The following is a 7,921-nucleotide window of genomic DNA, read 5'->3' as shown; positions in this document are numbered from 1 at the left end:
CTGAGTCCTCAAAGTGACATATTTGCTTTTCAACACTTTAAAGAGGTCTTTTGCAGCAGACTTGCTCAGAGCAATGTGTCTTTTGATTTCTTGACTGCTCCTTCCATGGGTATTGATTGTGGATTCAAGTAAAAAGAAATCCTTGACAACTTCAGTTTGCTCACTGCCACCCCCTTTGTTGCCAGTTTCAAACACCTGCTCAATCCTGTCCTGTGAAGCCTGCATGTGGCGGCCAGCAGCTGGACTGGCCACCACTCTCAGGATTTTTACCTCCTATAACTCCAACAGAAAAGTTTTTTTCTTTCCCAGCTCATGCTGGCACCACCAAGGAAACTCTTCTAAAAGACACCTCGCCAGATTGCTTTCATGGGTGTTGGAAACAGGGGCCGGTCTGTGGACATAAGTGGGCTTCAGGTAGCCTTAGCTGAGGGTCATTCAGATCTCCAACCCAGAGTAAAGCTAGCTTCCCTAGTATTCTCAGTGACCCAGACCTCGATTCTTCCAACTCTGGATTTGACAGCTTGATTGTCTCTCAAAACACAGAAGCTTTAGTCAGTGTTCCAAAACCATCTATTGAAAGCCATTTTTGGCCATCGTTTGTCTAACACCTCCACTCCACGTTTGTGAGGATGAGTTGACGTGGCTAAATCCAACAGAGACTGACCATGCAATTCAGTGGGATACATCAATGTGTGTTAAGAATAGCACTGCTGTAGAGATGAAGCAAATAATGGCCAAAGCCTTCAAACACCCCTTATCTTCTCAACAAGCACATTCCTTGGTGACTCAGAAAAAAATGCAAGACTTGTTTATCACATTGGCCTGATTCCAGCCAATCTTCCTGATCTCATGGAAGACAACTCTCTAGTTACTATAGAAATGTTGCTGAAATTAACACACAGTCAAACCCGATAACCAAGTATGTTTCAGGCCTGGTCAATATGGACATGTCCTTACATTCAATGGAAGTTGTAAATCAGCTTACTATAGCTGTTGATCTACCTCTCGAATTTATCCACCTTTATATATCAAATTTCATCTCTACTTGTGAACAATTTAAGGGTCATTTGATGCACCTCGTCTGTGTCTTCCTCCAGTCCTTGATCTGTCACAAAATTATTAATGTACAGGACTTGTTTATAGAAGTACAGGCGTTCTGTATTGAATCCCATAGGATATGAGAAGCTGCTGGCCTTTTCTGGTTGTTGAAGACGTTGCATACTGGGGAAACCCCTTCTGAGACTAATAATCATAGTAATACCTCATCGAAACTACGTCATTCATTGTTCATCCATACCGTGGTTTAATTTTTACAACTGTTAAAACCCTGAGTGGATTGCTTGGTGTAGTGCATATAAACAATACTTTATCAACTTGAAGTTTTACTTTCCTGGATGACTTTTTACCTTGAGATGAATTTTTGGTAAAAACTTGAAAAAACTGTGTCTTTTAGGTGTCTTGTTGATAATTATCCGTGTGAGGAACGGTTATCCCAGAAAACTATTACTGCAAAAGAGCAGATGAGCAGTAAAGAGCAAAGCGCCTGTTTTTGTTTAAAAGTCACGTTGCAGACTCCTGATAATCCCTGAATCCAGCTTTCATGAGGTTTCAGTGCTAATGTATTTCATGAGAGTAAATTAAGATATTCTTAAAAATTTGTGATCTTGTCCTTGATGTGACATTAGGCAATTGTTTTGATTCCTCAAGGGACCAAGAGAAACTTGATTCTTCAGCCCAGTTGTACAGGTAGCACTTAACTTCTCATTAAGTACCATCTGAACCAAGGACACACTTGTAAATTTATCCCTTCTTATCATGAGGATTACAAGACAACAGAGTAAATGTATTCCTTGGGACTGTTGAAAAAACACAGGAAGTATTAGGAAACTTCTTCTAGGCCGAAATAGCTGCTATAGTTTTCTATTTGTTTGTTTATTTGTTTTCCTCCTCTCAAGACACTTCTTCTGTAATTATTGTTGTTAATATAAAATAGTCATTTTTTTTTTTTTTTTGAGGAAAAACGCCAGTTCATGCATTGAGAGGAATACTATTTCAAATAGTTTGCTGAGTGGGTGCTATTATTACCCTCATGTCTGTGGTAGGTTGAAGGACATGTTTGAGAAGCCTTAGAGCAAGGTGGTATTGTGTGAACTTTTAGTCTTCATTTAACTCTTGGACAACAGTGCCTTACACTGAAGTTCTTTATTTTTAATGAAAAAAAAAAAAAAGTGCATATGTGTACATAAGGAGCACTTGTGGTACAGTGGTTAAAGTGCTTGGTGGTAACCAAACAGTCAGCGGTTGGAATCCACCAGCCAAACCCACCATCCTCTCCACAAGAGAGAGATGTGGCAGTCTGCTTCTGTAAATATTTGCAGCCTTGGGAACCCTATAGGGCAGTTCTACTCTGTCCTGTAGGGTAGCTATGAGTCGCGACTGACTCAACAGCAATGAGTATGAGTAATGTAGCCAATCATTTCAATAAATGTAAAACTATATGTCAGGAACAGGTCCCTGGGTAGTGGAAATGGTTAAGTGCTAGACTGGTACCCAAAAGATTAGGGATTTGAACCTGTCCAGAGTAGCTTTGGAATTGAAGCCTGGAAATCTGTTCCAAAAAGACTACAGCTTTGAAAACTCTACAGAGCAGCTCTACTCTACACGCAGGAGGTACCCATGAGTCAGAATCAACTCAATGGCAGCAAACAACACCATGTCATGATTGTTTTTTTTGCTCAGTATAAAGACCTTAGAACTTGTAAAGAATGTGTTTTAATGCTTTACTATTGCTTTGTTATTAAAATAGATTATGCATATTTAAACTACTTCTTAAATTTGAATTCTTTTATATTAATTCCATTAAACTAGGCCCTTTCACAGAAGTATACTTTCCAGAGTTTGTATTCAAAAGCAAATTAATTCAGAAAGGAAAAAATAACTGGATATAAAGCAACTAGAACAATTGTAGGTAGATTTCCTTGGAAAACTTTTATTACATCATTCATACCGAGGTTTACAAAATGTGTCACCTACAGTTTAATAAATATTGACTTTAGTTGTGGTAGGGTGAATTATTCTTTGGGGACCAAAGAGCATTTAGGAGCTGATGTTCTTCTCTTGACTGTTTGCCTGGTTGTCTTGGGTATTGAACATGTCATGGATTGTAAATAGTAGGATTCAGAGTCTGGCAGATGAGTTGTCCCTGACACATACCTTCTCTGCTAACTGTAACAACAGTAAGTGTGATGGTCAAGGTTGTGTATCAACTTGGCTGGGCCATGATTCTCAGTGGTTTGGCAGTTGTGATGTAGCTTGGCAGTCTTATGGTGATATGATCACTTCCACGATGAGATTTGATATAATGTGATCACCTCCTTACTAGGATCTGCTATGAGTAAGAGGTTGGTCAGGTGGCCTGCATTGAATAGAAGTGGACATTCTGGCAAGGTTCCTGGTCTTTTGCTGGCTTTATATCCTGCAGCTGGCTCCTGTTCGTCTAACCTCCAGTTCTTTGTACTCGAGCTAGCAGCTTACCTTTGGTCCTCCCTGCTGATCTTGGGATCCATCAATCTTTACAGCCTGTGAACAAGAGCCCTGCTCTCTGCCCGGCCAAAGTTGGGTTCTCCAGCCCCTGCAGCTACATAAATCAGGAGAACCAAGCCTCTATCCTGACCCATGGACTTGGAATTTTCCAGCTTCTACAAATGTGTGAGCCGTTTCCTTGATGTAAATTTCCATCTCTGTATATATTTGTAAGCCTTACTGGTTTTGATTCTCTAGAGAACCCAGCCTAAGACAGTAACCAAAACATCAACTGCAACCATAGGTACAACCTGGGAAGGCACCACTTGCAGTATGCTTACCTGGAGGTGGGTGATGGGCTGAGTGTTTTCATGTATCATCTCACTTAATTATTACTCCAGCCTTAGAGTTAGGCTTTACTAAACCAGATTTATAGATGAACACCCTGCAGCTAACAGCAGAGTGTAAACAGCTAAGACCACATGCTGGGAAGCGGTAGAGCTGGGATTTGGCTTCTTGACCCAGGTCAGCCTCAATGTCCAGTTTAAAGCTTAGGGACATTCTGAATTTCTCCTTTGATGCATGGAGGGGAGGTAAATGTTTCACCTGCAATTGGCATAGTAATTGTTCGCTTTTGAAAAATGGTATTGATGCAGGTAAAGATTACTTTGTAGCTGAAAAAGAAAAGATTAAATGATTCAGAGCTGACATTTCATTTGCTAGCAATAGAGGAAATGTTACCAAATCTGAGAAATACAGTGGCATCGTAATTGACTGAATTCACCAAGGTATTTCAGTTTTCTATAGTGTTTTCATTTGTGGAAATAAAGGCCACTCAAGAACAAGCAAAAGCGCTTTATTCAGAGCTGGCTATGACAGAGGAGTCAGCCACCATCACTTGTATTTTACAGAGACTCAGAGGCAGGCAGTGGAGAGAGAAAGTTTAATTGTGGAAAAAAAAAAGGAAGGCTGCTTAGGGTGTGGTCTTATTGGAGGTTGTTCGCATGGGAAGCTGGAGGAAGGCTAAGGAGAAGCAGGGCAACCTATATAATTGGTTTGGGGAGTATGTTTCTCTGATTCCGAGTTGTGAGTGAAGGCAAAAAATTGGGGAAGCTGGCAGTTGTTGACCAAGTCCTGACCATTTGAGTGCTGATTACTGCAGAATCTGGTTTGTAGAACTACCTCATAGGGTTTCCAAAGAGCAACTGGTAGATTTGAACTGCTGACCTTTTGGTTAGCAGCCAAGCTCTTAACCAGTCTGCCACCAGTTCCAAATTGTAACTATCTACAAGAGTAGACTTGACAGCAACTGGTACCTACCTTAAAGGCCCATGCAGGTAGGGGTGGTACCTTTCTGTTAGTTACATTTCAAAGAAATGGATCCTAGGTTCTTGAGAAAACCTTCCTGGGTTGTAAAACTGGCAAGTTTCCTTAGGCATTTAAAAGAATATATATGCATTTTTTAAAGGAGCCCTGGTGGTGAAGTGGTTAAGAGCTTGGCAGTGAACCAAAATGTCCTTGGCAGTTCAAATCCTCCAGCCAGTCCTTGGAAAGGCTTTAGGGCAGTTCTACTCTGTCAGTATAGGGCCACTGAGAATTTACAATTGCAAGTGTTCTGAAGAAATGTAAAAAAGAAAAAAGAGAGACTGGTACTCTTCTTTTTTGCACAGGGGTGAGCAGAAATATGTGTCCTTTTTTATCCCCCCCTTCTTTTTGATTTGTATTCACCCTTACAGTTATTAAGCATGATGCAGTGTTTAAAAAGCAAAATAACAATAACTAGGCAACTGTCATTCTTGATTGAATTAATTACTCATGTCTTTCTCATACCTGGCCTACTCCATGCATTTGTGTCAGTTGCAGGCCCCAGGCATCCAGGAGAGTTAGTCATTCCCCTGAAAGAGAGTCTTAGAAAGCAGCAACTCTGTTTGCTCCCTAATTTCATTACTGTTAAATAATGGAGACTCTGTATTCTGCTTTCTGTGTCATATAGCTTAATTTGTGAGCTTAAGATGTACAGAATTTGGTAAATCACCCCCAGAACACTACAGTATATTTTTACATAGAATTAAGATAATTTTAACTCTTTTCAGTAGATTTCAAAAAGAGCTTAGAGATAGAGCCCTTAGGTCTTGTTTTCAGAACATAAACTGATAGGTCCCTTGGGTGGGACTACATTTATCTCTTAAAATGCAACATTACAGTTAGTGGTGTTATAACTTTTCTGCAGCATCTGGTGAAAACAAGATAATAAATCAGATTAAGACTATGTTGCAGTGATTACAAAAAAAGGAAATATAAAACTTCAAGGGCAGAAACTTGGGCCTTTGACTCTGAAATCCTAAGGAAGAACTAGAGCTTATCAAACATTTGACCTATTAGGAAACTGTTGTTCCATGAAATCTACTGTCAAAGAGAGAAACTGAGAGCAGATATCTTATATTGATTTTAGGATTTCCTTATGCACAAAAGTAAATATTCACTATGAGGAAGTTCCTGACCAGGATTGATCCTGCCAGCTACTTTTGTTTAACCAAAGTTGCTAGTCTTTTCTTTCCTGTTCAAAGCCTGGCTTGCTGAATTTGACTTTCAAAAGATATGGTTGGGTGGAGGGCCAGAGGACAATCTTCTTACCTGATGTCAGTTGATCTCAATAAAAGAGGGAGGGAAGGGTTCAGTCACTCATGTTAATATTAGCCACTGGTTGAGCTTCTAAATTTCCTTTTTTTTTTTTTTTCATTTTTTAGCCTCACTGTACCTAGCTTCTTTGGACCATTGCTTTTTCTGGAATCAAAATGGTATCCCTATATCAGAACAATTAGGCCAGATAAAGAAATAAAGCGTATCCAGACTGGTAGGGTAGTAGTGAAAGTTTCTGTATTTGCAGGTGATATGATCTTATACACAGAAAACCCTAAAGAATCCTCAAGAAAACTACTGAAACTAATAGAAGAGTTTAGCAGGGTATCAGGGTACGAGAGAAACACACAAAAATCAGTTGGAACCTGGAAGGCATTATGCTGAGCGAAATCAGTCAGAGGCAAAAGGACAAATATTGTATAAGACCACTATTATAAGATCTTGAGAAATAGTATAAACTGAGAAGAACACATACTTTTGTGGTTACGAGAGGGGGAGGCAGGGAGGGAGGGAGAGGGTTTTTTACTGATTAATTAGCTGAAAAGAACTGCTTTAGGTGAAGGGAAGGACAACACTGAATACATGGAAGGTCAGCTCAACTGCACTGGACTGGACCAAAAGCAAAGAAGTTTCCGGGATAAACTGAATACTTCAAAGGTCAGCGGAGCAAGGGCGGGGGTTTGGGAACCATGGTTTAAGGGGACTTCTAAGTCAATTGGCAAAATAATTCTATTATGAAAACATTCTGCATCCCACTTTGAAATGTGGTGTCTGGGGTCTTAAAAGCTAACAAGCGGCCATCTAAGATGCATCAATTGGTCTCAACCCACCTGGAGCAAAGGAGAATGAAGAACACCAAGGTCACATGACAACTAAGAGCCCAAGAGACAGAGAGGGCCACATGAACCAGAGACCTACATTATCCTGAGACCAGAAGAACTAATTGGTGCCCGGCCACAATCGATGACTGCCCTGACAGGGAGCACAATAGAGAACCCCTGAGGGAGCAGGAGATCAGTGGGATGCAGACCCCAAATTCTCATAAAAAGACCAGACTTAATGGTCTGGATGTGACTAGAGGAATCCCGGCGGTCATGGTCCCCAAACCTTCTGTTGGCACAGGACGGGAACCATCCCCAAAGACAATTCATCAGACATGAAAGGGACTGGACAGTGGGTGGGAGAGAGATGCTGATGAAGAGTGAGCTAATTATATCAGGTGGACACTTGAGACTGTGTTGGCATCTCCTGTCTGGAGGGGGGATGGAAGGATAGAGTTGGAGGCTGCCAAAGCCCTCACGAAAGGACAGACTGGAAGGGTTGACTCATTAGGGGGAGAGCAAGCGGGAGTAAGGAGTAAGATGTATATTAACTTATATGTGACAGACTGACTTGATTTGTAAACGTTCACCTGAAGCTCAACAAAAGTTAAAAAAAAAAAAAAATCAGTTGGATTCCTCTATACCAACAGAAAAAGAACACTGAAGAGGAAATCACCAAATCAATACCATTTACAGTAGCACCCAAGAAGACAGAATCCTTAGGAATAACTCTTAACGGAGATGTAAAAGACCTATACAGAGAAAACTACAAGGTACTGCTCTAAGAAACCAGGAGACCTACATAACTGGAAAAACATACCTTGCTCATGGACAAGAGGACTCAACATTGTAGAAATGTCTGTTCTACCAAAAGTGATCTTATAAATACAATGCAATTCTGATCCAAATCCTAACAACATTTTTTAATGAGATGGAAA

General features: G+C 40.4%; 1 pseudogene; it reads left to right on the top strand.

The window, feature by feature from the left end:
* The first annotated feature begins 297 nt into the window (after positions 1 to 297).
* LOC135228312 (CCR4-NOT transcription complex subunit 11-like) lies at positions 298 to 1,601 on the top strand (annotated as a pseudogene).
* The last annotated feature ends 6,320 nt before the right edge of the window (positions 1,602 to 7,921 follow it).

This window comes from Loxodonta africana, chromosome 20, assembly GCF_030014295.1.
Source record: "Loxodonta africana isolate mLoxAfr1 chromosome 20, mLoxAfr1.hap2, whole genome shotgun sequence".
NCBI lineage: Eukaryota > Metazoa > Chordata > Mammalia > Proboscidea > Elephantidae > Loxodonta > Loxodonta africana.
Note: the sequence above shows the minus strand (reverse complement) of the source record. Positions and strands in the feature narration are given on the sequence as shown.